Genomic DNA, 15,615 nt, shown 5'->3' on the forward strand with positions numbered 1-15,615 from the left:
ATAACAGACCTCACCCTTAAACTCAAAGCCACCTGTTCGGGATTTGCTGTCTCTCTGGCCATCTGCCAGGTGCACAGCCTACCCTGCTCCCCACCACAGCCTGCTTCCCATCATTTCAGCCATGGTCAATCACGCTCCCCCTTTCCTTCCATCTCTCTTTTATTTGGTTGTTTACTTGATGGGCCTCTCCATGCAATATTTAATCTTCTTGTGTCTATTATCCATGTGCAGAATGACCCTAGATCCACCTGTCTGTACCGAAATAAAATAAAAATGAATCAAAGGCCTAGATATAATAACAGAAACACTTAATCTGCTGAAAGATAAAAGTTGGTAAAACTCTCAATGACATAAGCATAGGCCAGGATTTTGTGCATAAATCCCCAGCTGCATAAAATAGAATCCCAAGAATCAACAAATGCGATTACATCAAATTAAAAAGCTTTTGCACAGCAAAGAAAACAACCAATAGAGTGAAAAAAAATCTACAGAGTGAGAAAATATTTGTGCCAACTCTGATATTATTATCAAACTAGGAAGGGCTGGCTGCCCAACCCATAAAGAAACCAATACAATTGATACCAGACTCACGATCCATCTGTTTATGGCTCAAAAGCCCAAACTCAGGAGATGAGAATTGATGGGAAGGAAATAAAGTTTATTCAAGTGTTTCACCCTGAAAAGACTGAGGGTACCCTGAGAAGGACCATCTTAGGGAACCAAGGTCATCGAAAGGACTTACATAGGGGAGAAGAGGTGGGTAAGGGGAAATGGGTCTGAAGATCATGTAGGGTCTGCCAGGTGAGGTCTTCATCCAAGAAGTCTCAATTTGTCCTCTCTCTGTTAGTCTTTCCTGGCCAGGCTAGAACCTTGCAATTAACTTCTGACCTCCCAGTGCTAGCTCCTGCAATTCCCTGGGCAAACATCTTACTTTTCTGCAAATTCAACATCACAGGGATTAGCATGTTTTGTGTTAGTTGATGCACAGGATTAAAGGATAAGGAAGAGCATCAGACACTCCCATGTTATCTGAAGGTCACCAGATGTGCTGGGCTCTGTAAATCTAAAGAAAGTTTATTTAGTAGTTGACACCATAATCATTTAAGAGCAGGTTTTCTTTGGAATTAGGGAAGGAAAACATCTCTGCAAAGGCAATTCTTGGTCTCCTCACACTATGTCTAGGATGACTGACATAAGGGAATGAAACTCCCAACCTACCAGATGTCTGGAGCAAGTTCATGTTCTCTAAAATCAAAGAATGAATTTTAGGAACAACAAAGATGAAGAGCAGGGTATATTCATTGAGAGAATGCTTCTGTCTGAGAGACAAAGACAAGACAGACAGAAGAGGTCCCAAGGGGGTTGCCAAAGACTGTCTTTTCTAGGGACTTTTACTTATAGAGTAAAACCACAAAATGAGGCAGGTCTAAGGCAGGAAAACATGGGAACTCGCAAGGTGGACATGAGGTGGGACAGACGTATGATCTAACAATAAGATTAACTGTTCAGGTAAAATTGATTAAACTGGGGACAAATGGGGAAGCCAGTCACATAACAAACAGGCATGCCTAAAGAGCAGTGACTCTTCCAGTAGGGGGTTGGGTTAGTGACTCATGGCTTCCTCAGGTGATAGAGACCTATTTAGAATATCAGTTCCTGATGCTTATCTTTAGGAAGTTGTCTGTGCATTTGTTTTATCTTTTGCTTTGAAGTCTGGCCCACAGGAGAGTTGTCTCTCCCCCACAGTTGCAAAGTATCTCTTCCTCTGTACTGGCTCCTTTGAGGTCCCAACCCTGTCTGACTGCCTATTACATTTCTGTCTAACTCAATTACCTATAACACCAGCACTGCAACTAAACCTGAATACTGAGGCTTTAGTTTAGAAAAAATAACTCATACATTAACATCTTTTTTTTTTTTTTTTTTTTGTCTTTTTCCTTTTTATCGGTACCGGGGATCGAACTCACGACTGCCTGCTTGCAAGGCAGGCACTTATGCCACTGAGCTAAATCCCTAGCCCCTTACTGTGTCTACTTTATAAATCAAACTTTATCCTAGGCATGTATAGGAAAGGCATAATCTATAACATGCATGTGATCTGGCACTAGCTGTGGTTCTAGACAGCCAGTGGAGAGAGAACTGCCAAGCATAAGTCCAGCGGTAAGCAGCTACACTTACTGCAGATTACACAGAAGGCAGTACCAGCCTCAGGAAAAGGCGGAACCATGGCCAGTAACTCAGGCTTTCAGAAATTAAAGGCCAGATGCCTCTCTCTGTTGCCTCCCACTGAATCCCTCGTGGTGAGCTCTCGGGATTTTGCTGTTATTTTTTTCTTTTTTAGGGCAGTGGGAGCAAGAATAACCATCGGGCACTGTTGACAGATAAGTGGAGAGAAGGGAGTGACTCTCTCAGCTTTGTTTCTTACTGTTCTAGTCCTACTTAATCAGGCCATGCCTTTACTCTCAAATTATACACTTTAAATACATAACCTTATTACCCTAGGAAATCATTTTTATTTCTCTTCTTCTGTCTACTTTTGGCCATGTGACATTTTTCACATAGACATTTTTTCACACGTATATAAGATCTACAATTTTTCACATAGATATAATCATAAAATGAATGCTGGCACATACTCTGCTTTTTGTTAATAGGTATATCCCCAGAAAATCATAAACATATTTCATGTTTCTACAAGTCCTTCATTACTGTCATTTTTAATAGCTGTGTTAGACTTCCTTGACCTATGTATTCTGACTTAACAATTTGCTTATTGTTGAGAGTTTGATTTCTTTCCAATTTTTTACTCTTATAAACCGCATGACAATGAACATCTTTCACATGGATATGTATATGAATGTTTGCTCTGCTTAATTATTTCCTCAGGACTGATTCCCATGAAAGAGAGCACTGAACATTAGGGTGTCAACAATTTTATGGCCACTGAGATGTGCTACTCTCATGTGCTCCAAAATAAAAAAATCTGTGACTGCCAACAGTCCATCAGTCTACCTATTCCCCATACTCATCCTGCCTTACAGATACAATGGTTTTTAATTGTTTTATTTTGGTTTGGAGATAGGGTCTCACTATGTAATTCAGGCTGGACTTGAACTCACCCAAACTGGCCTCAGATTTGAAGTGATCCTTCCATGTCAGCCTCCCAAGTGCTGGGATTACAGGCATGTACCACTGGACACCCAACTGGTTTTATTTTTGCTGTCCGATAGATTAATAAATGTAAAATGGATTCTCAACTTAAATGCTGCTTGTAATTTTGTTTTCTTTCTTTTGAGCCTAAAGAAAAACAAGCACTCTGGGGCACCTAACATTTGAATTATTTTTAAAAAGAATGGCCATGTTGCCCTGCAGTAGAGAAGACCAACCTGGTAGAGACAGAGCAGCAGGAGATTCTGATAGGGAACACAAAGTCTTACAGTTTTAGCCGTACAGGGTAAACCTCAAGAGGCTCAGTCTCCAAAACAGGACTCAGAGATCCAAACTGGGGCCAACGATTGAGGGGAAAATACTGATATAGAAGAAATATAACTCCCAACATGCTAAATGTTAGATGTGCTGAATTTGTGTCCCTTAAAATCGAAGAAAGAATTCCAAATGATAAAGGAGGTTAAGAGCAGGAAAGGTTTGTTGAGAGACAACTCCTGAGAGACAGGAGGGGTCCGGAAGTGGGTGGCTACTGAGGCCTTTGTCATGAATAATTTATACAGCAAAGTTACAATGTGAATCAAAGGATTATCAACCTATAGGATGACAGATACAGGTGCTTAGCTAACGTTGATCCACTAGGGAAATGAGCTATGTAGCAAGGACGCATGGAAAGAACAAAGGCATTCTGGGACATGAATGGGTCTGGATGCTCTCACCACCCACCCGAGTGACTGATGTCTGTCTGCGCTTTATTGGACCAGGTAATACCAACCACATATAATCTCAAGGTACCGTTTATTCCTTGGGGAAGCATGTAGGCCTGTGTATCACATCTTTATCCTGAGGCCTGGCCTCCAATAAATGCACCTCCAGCCACAGTTTTGGTGTGTTCGCCTCTTTTGCACCAACTCTCTTGGGGGCTCATCTGTTACGGCCTCCCAAATCCTCATGCAGTCATAGGTGGGCCTTTTCAAAGGTGACAGCACCTACATTGTGTGATGCTTCAATTGATTCGTGGTGCAATGCTACGCTCAAGGGCCCTCGGATTAAGGGTGTGAGTGCTACCTGCCCTAAGTAGCCTGGACAAAATATAAAGGAGAGAAAGAGCTGTGGTCATCCTTTGGTGTTTTGTTACGTTCTGCCCACTATGAAATGTTTCTCCTTTTCTATGCCTGTCTGCCATGCCACCCTGCCTCGGAGCCAGCTGACTATCGACTGAAACCTCTATAAACTATGAGCCAAATAAACTTTTCCTCCCTTAACTTTGGGTGTCAGGTATTTAGTTTCAGCAATGAGAAAATTAACTAAGACGCCATCCCTACCTGAGTGCCTATTAATTTGTATCTAATTTAGCTGCCTATAAAAGTAAGATTGTGCTATGAGTCAAAATGTCAAGCAGGAATGGGAACTTGGAGTAATGCCTGGATTATTTTTTCTGTACAAGTTAAAAGCAAGCTCGGGAAGCATCACCTTTAAATATAGTTGCATCAGTTGGCCGGAGCTGCCATAACAAAACAAGACTGGCTGAACATCTTGAACAGAAGTTTATTTTCTCACATACCTGCCCCAGATCGAGGTATCAGTAGGTTTGGCTTCTTGTCAGTCCTCTCTCTTGGCTGGTGAATGGGCACCTTCAGGAATGCGATCCAGGGGCACCGTACTCCCGAGCTGCATCTCCAGCCCTCTCTACTTTTTGTTTTGAGAAAGATCTCATAAATTGCCCAGGCTAGGCTCAAATTTGCAGTCCTCTTGCCTCAGACTCCTCACCTTCTTACTGTGTCCTCATATAGTTGATCCTTGCTCTAAATTTGTGACCTATTCTGTCTTTTTGTAAGGATATGAATCACAACGGATTAGGGCCCGCCCAAAGGTCCAAAAATATGCCAAACCAGGCATGTGAAGGGTGGCGCATGTCTGTAACCCCAGCAGTAATGAGGAAAAGGAAGGAGGACAGCTGCAAATTCCAGACCAACCAGGGCTACGTAGTGAGTTCAAGACCAGCCTGAACTGCCTAACAAGACCCTGTCAAGAGAAAGGAAGAAAGAGAGAGAGAGAGAGAGAGAGAGAGAGAGAGAGAGAGAGAGAGAAATTGGTGGGTGATATGCATCAAACCGATACAGAGTGAAGCTCATAGTTGATAGAATTCTGGCGTGGCTGAAAAGATAAGAAGTATGAAATATAAATGACCTTTATTTTAAGAATGCGGGGAGAGACCCCCTGCTCATCCGGGGTCTGGCTTTCTCTCCGGGGGCTGGCATTCTCTCCGTCAGACACGTGGAGTGGGGGCATACATGTGGCTTAGGTTTGGAGTGGTGCCTGACAGGCATTAGTGATGCACAGGTAGCTCACTGGTATTCATTTTGCGCCACAGGTAAATTCCTAGGAGTGGGGAAGATAGAGCCCCTTGGTTCCGCCTCCAAGGCTTTTCACCAGCTACAGTGTCCCAAATGGGGCAAAATCCATTCAATAGTCAGCCCTGGATGTTTGGTGGCTATTATTACTGGCCCGGCAGGGTGGTGCACCCCTGTAATCCCAGCACTCTGGAAGCTGAGGCAGGAGGATCACTGAAAGTTCGAGGCAGACGGGGCTTCGTAATGAACTCAAGCCAACCTGAACCATACAGCAAGACTTTGTCTCAACAAAAAACAAAACAAAACAAAAACAAAAACTGATGAGGCACAAGACAGCTAGGAAAAAGTCCCTCTTGAGCACTGCCTCCTCAACAGTGAAAAAAAAAGTCCTTAATCTCAAAATAGTTTTCAAAACCCTGTCTCTCTTCATTTTCTCCCACCCTGCTCCCCTGGCCCACAGAAGATCAGCCAGCACCCTACTCCCCAGGAGCGCCTCAGCTTGGCTTTGTAAACAAACTTCCCTGTAAGCACCTCGGCCTTAGCCAGGTGTCTTTCTACTTCAGCCCTCTCCAGCGTTCTGCATCACAGAAGCTCAGAACCAGTCTGGCCGGAAACTGTTCCCTCCATCCCTAGCTGGGAGGTGGGACAGTGGGAAGGCTGAGGTGGCAGAAACAAACACAGAGCTGGTGAAAACTGGGACTCCGGGCCAAGTGACTATAGGCGGCACAGTTACACCCTTCCACACACCCCGGTCCTCCCAGTTCTCTCAGTCCTGGGAAGCAGCCCTGGACACGCATTCTGTAGCCTCCCTCCGCTCCTCTTCCTCCTGGTGATTTGAAGGCACTTCCAGACCCACGCAGCCTTTCTTCATACTGAGATGGGGAGTACACATCCCAGAATCAGCAAGGTGTGAATTAAATCCCCTCAAAGAGTAGACCCATGTGGAGGAGACTGAGAGGCCACTGTCTGCTATGTTCCTACCTCTCGTTATTTCCCCAGGGCTGGGGACTGAACCCAGAACCTTCACACTGACTCTATCCCCTGCCATTTTATTGTTTGAAATAGAATCTTGCTAAACTGCCCAAGTGACTATCCTGCCTCAGCCTCCCAGAGTGCTGGAATAGAGGCAGAGATGAAGGAAATTAGGGCATGGAAAAACTGGTGAGGAAGGAGGCATGACCTGTTAAATACAAAGATCTCCCAAAAGCCTTCCAAAGCCCTGTACATGGACTTCTTTCAAGATTTGTTGTTGTTGTTGTTGTTATGGGTATCAAACTCACAACTTTGAGCTTGCCAGGCAGCCACTTGTGCCACTAAGCTAAACCGTCAGCCCTTCTTTCAAGAATTTGAGCAGGTTTGCAATAGGATGGCTTAGACCTGACCTCAGACTGAGGAGCGGGATGTCAGCACCGCTTCTCAGGACCCATACGCAGTTCTCTCCAGTTCCCTCCAGATGTCGACAGCATAACAGACCCAGACACCAGGAAGAGCTTGCTGTCCTGGCTTTCGTGACAGCTGCCTGCTTTTCCAGGGTGCTCTTTCACCCTTTTTCTCCTTTTATCCGGTGCCAGGTTGCTCTGCAGAGCCAGTTTCTTCTTCGCTCTTCATTTGTACTTTTTTGAGCAAACCCACTGCTTTCTGCTCTTTTTGTTCAGTTCTCTGATCAAAATGAGAATCTGGAATCCAACTCTAGAAAGAGAGGTGAGCAACCCGGAATCAGGGAGCATTTAACCGGTGAGCCACTTTTAGAAGGAGCTACCTAGTAACATTTTGGCACAGCCAGGAGATTCCAGAAAAAAGAAGATAGAAGAAATTTTTTAAATAAGCAGAAAACAGACAGGGAAATCAGGATTTTAAACATGCACTCTTGCCTTACTTCCTTGAAGTATTTTAAATAGAAAGTAATGGATAACCCAAATTCTGTGACTACCATACAGAATCTCACCCTCATCCTCCTCCCAGCCAAAAAACAATTTTTCCTCCCATTTACAATTCACTTCACCAGGCTTTTCCTCTCCATAGAATTTGTGCTTAGTTTTCATTTAATTAGTTATTACATCTGTTTGATTCTCTGTTTTGTTTGTTTTGTTTTGTTTTGTTTTGTTTTGAGACAGGTCTTGCTATACAACCCAGCAATCCTTCCCCCTCCATCATCCCAAGAGCTTAGATCACAGGCATGCGCCACCAAGAAAAGTGATTCTCTTGTATGAGTCAAATAAACATCTCTAACCTATGTTCATTTTTACATCCGTGTAAGACTTATGATTTTACCTTTCACTGAAAAATTTCTTTTAAAATGGTCAGAGACAGAGTCACTTTGATATTAAAGAGGCTTAAATTTCAGGGTTTTGCCACCATGCCTAGCTGTGTTACCTTTCTTAAGGAGATCCCCAAATTGTAAAAGAGAATTTGCCAAGAGTTGAGTGACTGCAGAAGGAAATTTTTTTTTCTTTTTTTTTTTCCGAGGTGCATGAATCCAAAGAAGGAAAATTATTGCAGTGCACATTTGAGAGACAGTGGGGCAGTCGGGGGGGGGGGGGGGGGAACCAGGCTCAGAGCCCAGAGAGGATGCCTTTTTCAAGGTGGACGGGGTGGGGGGCTGATGTTGGCCTTTGGTAGCAGCAGCCCTGGTTGAGAACAGCTAAGTGGAGACTATGCTTATGTCCTTGGGGAAGTTCGTGTGTCGACATCTTGAAATGTTGGCTGTCAGGCACACACCTGGGCCCCAAGATATGTCTAGGGTGTGGACAACTGCCTGGTGAGAAGGCACGCATGACCTGTCAACCAAGGATCCAGGACACATGCACGGAAGACAGTTCCTAGGCCCTGCACCTGGGACCAATCAGAAAGTACTGTCTTTAGTTCCTCCTGCATATAGCCAGGCAGCTTTCTGACGGGACAGCCTAGATCTGAGGTCAGCCTGAAGAATGGGCGATACCCAGGATGTCTGCTGTTAACCAGCTTTCTCAGCCTCTGTGTCTCTCTGTGTGTCTGTCTGTCTGTCTGTCTGTCTCTCTCTCTCTCTCTCTCTGAAGAGCTCACTTTTTTTCCCACCTTTAATAAATGAAAAACCTCACAGGTTTTGTCTAGCTTTTTGTTCAAGACACCAAGAACACAGCATGGCAGCACACACTTGTAATCCCAGCACTCGGGCGACTGCTGTGGGTTTGAGGTCAGCCTGGGCTACGCAGGGAGTTCAAAATTAGCCTGCACTACATAGTGAGACTCTGTCCCAAATGAAACAAAAATGAAATTAAAACTAGACAGAATGTTAGGCAAGCACTCCATGATACAATGCTTGCCTCGTACAGGAAAAAAATCTAAGCAAAATGATATAGAAAATTGAGAATCCATCATGTAACTTTTTTACTATGCTCTTGCTTACCTCTTATAGACAGCTGATTTTATGAGTTTTGTAATTCTCCTTCTTGTGTTTGTTTCTACAAAGACACAGTGTGCTTTCCTGTTTCCCCCTCTTTTATCTTTTCTTCCCGCCCACCCTATACCCACACACCCCAGTACTAGGGATTGGAACCTGGGCTTTCATACTAAGATACATCCCCAGCCTCTTTTTTTATTTTTTGCTTTGAGACAGGGTCTTGATTAGTCACTAAATTGCCCAGATATAACTTGAACTTGCAATCTTCCTGCCTCAGCTTCCCAAGATGCTAGGATTACAGCTGTGCAACATCACATCTTCCTTTCTTCCAAAAAGATAGCTTTGCCTTTCCTCACTTAACAATACACCCTGGAAAGTATCTCGGATTAGTTTGTAGAGCTGTTCTGTACTATTTTGTGCAGCTGCATAATACTATACTGTTTTTTCTATGTATGAGCATTTTTAAATTGTTCCTAATACGTTGCAATTATAAATAATGCTTCAATGAACTGACTGTGTGTACGTGTTTTGCTATTCTTATAGGTATATCTTCAGGGTAAATTCTAGACATAGGTTGCCAGGTCAACTGTTGAATGCATATGCAATATTGTTAAGACACTGCCAAACTGTTCTCCATCAGAGTTGTAACATTTTTAACTCCTTCAAACAATATATGAGAGTGCTTGCTTCCCCACAGGCTAGCAAATAGAGTACATTCATATGCTTTTCAATTTTTCCCAGGTAAGTAAAGCTATTTTTAACCCCTCCTACTTAATTGTATCTCCAGCATATTTTTGTTTGTTTGTTTGTTTGTTTTTTATCGGGGATCGAATTCATGACTACCTGCTTGCAAGGCAGGCGCTTATGCCGCTGAGCTAAATCCCCAGCCTCTCCAGCATATTATAACCTAATGCCACTGCTTCCAAATGCCTTGCCAGCAAGGTCTAACTCCACCTCGTGGTAGTACATGTAGTTACAAGACCTGTATCGGAAGTTGTTTATGCCTTTGCATTGACTTTTACCTAGCTACTAAATATTCTACCCCTTCTCTAGATGAAAAATAAAAATAAAAATAAAAACAAGCCAGGCACACTCCTGTAATCCCAGACTCTGGAAGGCTGAATCAGGGGATCACAAGTTTGAGTCCATCCTGGGCAATTTAATGGCGTAGTAAGACCCTATCTCAAAAAAACAAAAAGGTTTAAAGCAATGGGAATGTCACATTATAAATGTTCCGGGTTCTAGCCCAGCAAAAAAACCCACAAGGAAAAATCTATCCATGCATAATGGAAAAAAGTTGGTTTTAGTGAAAGGCTGAAGAAAGCAGAAACAAACACACAAAAAAAGCAAAAGCCAGTACGTCATTTCCAAATTGCCATTCTGCAGATTCTGTGAGGCTTCCTCCACTCCTTGAATAGATACACGGGTTAATTTTCTTTTAAAATAAGGACATGGAAACAGAACAACAGAAAGATAACTCATTGGTTGACATCACCTCGTGTCAAGTTATTTCTTTTGTGTGAAGACTAATTTCATTATCAAGTCAATTGAAATTGGTCTGTTGGGAAATTTGGCTGGTATCTCTGTCCTGATTTCTCAGGTCAGACAACAGCTTAGTTTCTGCTTGGTAAAACTTTGCGTAAGTGACTCCATTTTTATTTTTAGCCTGGTCTGCTGGGGCCTGGTACAGGAGCTTAGTCCAAAACAATGGCTTCCTGTAATTTTTATAACAAATCCAGCCTTGAGTTTCTGGTTTCCAAATAAATGAATTTCTCTCTTTGAGCATTTGATTTGTAGATTTTAGCACCCACAGACTTGGTAACAGCCTGATATAGGCCAAAAGCTTTCTCATGTGCCTGTCAGTCTGTTCAGCAAGGGAGCTGGTCATTCTGGACAGTGTGGACAAACTGACCAGTAATGCAAAGAACAGGGTGAATGCGGCAGTCCACAAAGCTAGAGATGTTACTGGGCTGGGTTTGAGAGTTCCCAGACTTAACCCTCCACACTGTAGCAGGCTCACTGACTGCAGTCATAGCAAAAGAATTTTCAGGATGCGCCAGAAAAAGAACAAATAGGGTTTATTTGGCAAAGACAGTGCATATAGCACATACTCAAGAGAGGAGTTGGGGGCTCAGAGAAAGGAGACACATTACACTTTGGAACTGAGTGCATTTATACTTTTCTTGAGACAGTGAAAAGCTAAGGAAAAAATGCCCATCTACCCACCCCCATCAAGAACACCAGTTCACTGGCAAGCATGTCTGCTGGTTTTGCTTTGCTTTTCTTTGCTTTACAGGTAATTTAAACATTCTCTGGATTCTCTCAACCTTTTGTTTACTCTCTTAATTGGCCAGTTTATGGCCTTCTAATGATGAGTCTGGTGGGGAAGGAATGTAAATCTGGCCAAGAACTGTTGGCACTGAGACAGTCCTTATCTCAGGCTCCTCGTCCTGCTTTCTTAACCGAATTAATTTATGGTTTTTTAGTACTGATCTGATAGGGGAGAGGTGTACAGCTAGTCAAGGACTGTCAGCCGGGAGCTGTCTTGGGTGACCTCAGTGAAGGCCTAGACGTTGCAGTCTTCTTACAGAGCACAAGTCGTAGTCGGGAATTCCTTGCCTCCTTTCTACCTGTCTTCTGTTTCTCCTGTCCTACCCAGAGAAACAGTCTTCTGCGTGAGAATCTCAGGGATGCCCTGGCCTCTCTGCACATGTGTCGCAGTACATCTCCATGAAGCCAGAACACATGCAGTGGCCGAGCCTGCACCCCCTCTCACTCGCCTCCCAGCTCCACCCCTTAGCACTACTTTCCATTCCACATGCCTAAGGCCTAAGGCGACAACATGGGGCCTTGTCTCAGGACAAAGAATGTTTTCAGTGCATATGATGATTTCTCCTGCAACCATGAGAAATGCTTTTTTAACATGGAATTTTGATCCTACATGTACTTCCATGATAGGTTTTCTTTTCTTTATTTCTTTTTTTTTTTTTTTTTTTTTTTTTTTTTTTTAGTACCAGGGATCAAACTCACAACCATGCACTTGCAAGGCACGCACTTATGCCACCGAGCTAAATCCCTGGCCCCCAATGATAGGTTTTCTTATTTGCCAACTTATCAAAATGCCTCTGGAGCTTTTTGTAGAGAGTGATGATGCCAGCAATGGTTTTTTAGAGAAGCTTTCCACTCACTTTTCTCGTTTTATTTTGTTTTGCTGTTTTGAGACAGAGTCTTGCTCTTCTGTACACTGTGGCCTCAAACTGTCAATCTTGCTGTTGCTCTCGTTGATATAAAAGATCATGGTTTGGTAACCTCAGTAGAGGCAGATTGGGGTTTAGTTTGATCTCTGAAGCTGGGCATGGTGATGTTACCAGAACCTTCAATTGGACTCCCAACCTGATAAGTGTCCAATATGCCCAGTTCATGTTCCCCAAAATCAAAGAATGAATTCTAAGGAACAATGGGGGTTAAGAGTAGGAAACTTTGTTTAGGGAATGACACCCCTGTCTAAAAGAGCAAACTTAGAAAACAGGTTGCCCAGGAGCTCACTCCTCAAAGGAAGTTTTTGTAGAGCAAAATCACAAGGTGAATACAAAATAAAGGGGTGGGCACAAGGTGGGTCAAAACTATGGGCAACCAATGAGATTACAAGTATAGGGCCTCCAGGAGAACATGGCAGATAGATAACAGCAGCTATGGAGGCTCTCTAACATAGTCAGCTTAGAATCCAGGAATAGTGTGGTATGAGGAGTCCTAAGCAAGGGGAGATATATCCTGCTGACCCGGGAATGAACTAAGCTGAGAGAAACCAACTGCAAATGCAATCCCGGTGCTATAACAGGAACAGATAAAATCTCTGTGCAGAAGCTGGAACCCACACTTTGGAAACCGTGATTTGAATTTCCTGCTGCTGCTGCTGTGTCTGAATCGGCACAGCAGGGAGAGAGACACGAAAAAGCTCTGAGAGTGGGAATCAGCGAATGGAGTTGAGAGCAGGACTGGCAGGGAGCCCTGCATCAACCTGCGGTGAGTGAGCAGAACGGGGACCCTTCCAAAGACTAGGAGGCTCCAACAGAGGACATTTTGGGACTGGGCGGACTAGCAGGAACAGGATGCTGCAGTGACTTTAGTCGCATATTCCCCTCTCAAGCGGAATTAGTGGAGAGCGCTTGGCCTGGGTGACACCATGGAATAAGACCCAGTAGGCTAGCCCAAACCAGGTCCCAGCGCCTGGTGGTGCACCCTAGCAGGGAAGCCTTCAGTAGGTTGACCAGGAGGGGCAGGCCCAGCATAGGCTGCCCAGGTCTATGCCTCCCTAATACACTGCAGTAGGCGGGAACACCTAGCTGGCATGATTCAAACAAACTGTAACTGACAAAGAAAGAAACTGGGCCTCCTATATATGCTTGTATGGAAGGAACAAAAAGTATGGGAAGAGGAAGCAACAAGAAAGGGTCCTCAGTCTCCAATCCTGGGAATACTGATCCAGGAAAGGTAAAGGCAAAGGAGAATGAGGACAGAAAACATGCAATATCAGACACGGTACCAATAGACATAAAGCAATATCTCCAGAGCCTCATAGATGAGTTCAAAAGTGAAGTATTTAATGAAGTAAAGCAAGACACAAGTAGAATAGTTAGAGAAATGCTGAGCACCGCTCAAGAAGAAAACAGATGGTAGAATGGAAGAACAGAAAAAAAGGGGAGAAATGTTTAATGGAGAAAATAGAGAAAACATAGAATACGTGAAGCAGGTTCAAAGAGATTACCAGAAACTAAAAACTCTATTGAAGCTGGCATAACAGCTTGAAAGAAACTAAGGATAGATTATCTGAACTGGAGGACAGATTTGTAATGTGGGAGCATGAAATGAAAAACTTCTTTAAAATAACAAGGAAACAAACAGCAATAAAACAAAGGTTAGAAGATGATGAGGATCTATAACTTAAGAATTAAGAACGTAAAAGAAGAAGTAAGGACACAAACAAATGAACTACAAAGGCTATTCACAGAAATAATCCAGGAGAATTTCCCTAATTTAGCAAAAGATAAAGATACTCAGATGTATGAGCATACAGGACCCCAGCCACCTACAACCCAAACAGAGCTACACCCAGGCATATAATCAAAATTCAAGAAATAATCAAAATTCCATAATAATCAAAATTCCAGAAATTCAATACAAGAACAGAATATTAAAAGCTGTCAGAGACAAGAAACAGATCACTTACAAGGGAACACCCATCAGAATTACAGCAGATTTCGCGGCACAAACCATCAAATCACGAAGAGCATGGGGGGAAATAATTCAAGCTTTGAAAGATAATAACCTCCAGCCAAGATTGATATATCCTGCACAACTGTCCCTAGAAATTGATGGAAAAACAAGGTGCTTCCAGGATAAAGAGGAACTAGGGGAATTTGCAACCACCAATTCAACTTTACAGAGAATACTGCAGGACATTCTAAAAGAGAAAAATACCAAGATTCCAGACACAGTGACAGAGAGGCCACAATGAATGGAGCAGAAAGCAAAATGAAGAAGACAAACTGACAACTAATGACAGAAAAAGAGCTCAACAGAAATGAGGCAGAGAAGGTTGGATGGTAGGAACACCTATTTTGGAGAAAACAAGACATCATAATAGCTAGTGCTGATTTAATATCATCTTGTTTTGAAGTCCCATCAAGCTTTTGTTCTTCTATCTCCATCGGTCTTAACAGGTTGTATCTTATTGGATTTTATTATATGTGATAATATAAACAAAAACTTTTATAGACAAGGAGATTATACAGAAACCATTGTTCATTTTCTGTTAGTTGGTTCTAAATACCCTGTAATACTGTCATTCTCTTGAATGATTTTACATTGTCTTGATATGTTTGGTTTTCTTTTTTTTTTTTGTCTTTTTCGTTTTTATCGGTACCAGGGATCAAACTCACGACGGCCTGCTTGCAAGGCAGGCGCTTATGCCGCTGAGCTAAATCCCCAGCCCGATATGTTTGATGCTACAGTATACGAAGTTATACTCAAAGATTTCAAGGAAAGAGACATTATGGTAACTACTTTCATGTTGGGATATCTTGTGGTGAAACACTATTTTGCTTAAATGGTTATGTTTTGACCTGCGCTGTTTTGTTGTTATGCCCTCTATCTCAATCTCCTTTTTTTATTATTTACTTTTTTATTTTTATCTTTTTAATTAAGGGAAGAATAAATAAAATGTAACAGGATATATTATAGTAACCCACTTTGATTTCCTATTAACTTGATTTGAAACCCTGTATTGCTTTCACCATCTTGTTTTGACTGATTTTCCTCTATTCTGTTTTGCTTGATACTACCAAGTTCAAAAGTATAGGCAACAACTGTGAAGACAGTAAGATTCATTATGATGCCCATTCTGGTTGACTATTATCTTCTTTTGAAGTCTTGTAATGTTTCCAGTGTTTTGGTTTTATTGGTTTTGTTTTGTACTGTTTTGTTTAATTTTATTATAACTGATGATATAAGCAATTTTTTTAAGGTAGCAAGAGGCATTATGATAACCATTGTTGATCGCCTTGTATTTTGTTTTTACATTATGTATTATGTTCATCCTTTTGATTTGACTGACTCTGTTCTGTTATGTCACATTTGGTTTTACTCTCTTCAAAAAAAGTAACAAGAACTGTGGGGGTAATAAAACCCAAAATGTGTAATTGTCATTGTACAAAAGAG

The sequence above is a fragment of the Cavia porcellus genome, unplaced genomic scaffold (assembly GCF_034190915.1).
Source record: "Cavia porcellus strain 051 isolate PalLab524CR breed Dunkin Hartley unplaced genomic scaffold, mCavPor4.1 scaffold_7, whole genome shotgun sequence".
Lineage (NCBI taxonomy): Eukaryota > Metazoa > Chordata > Mammalia > Rodentia > Caviidae > Cavia > Cavia porcellus.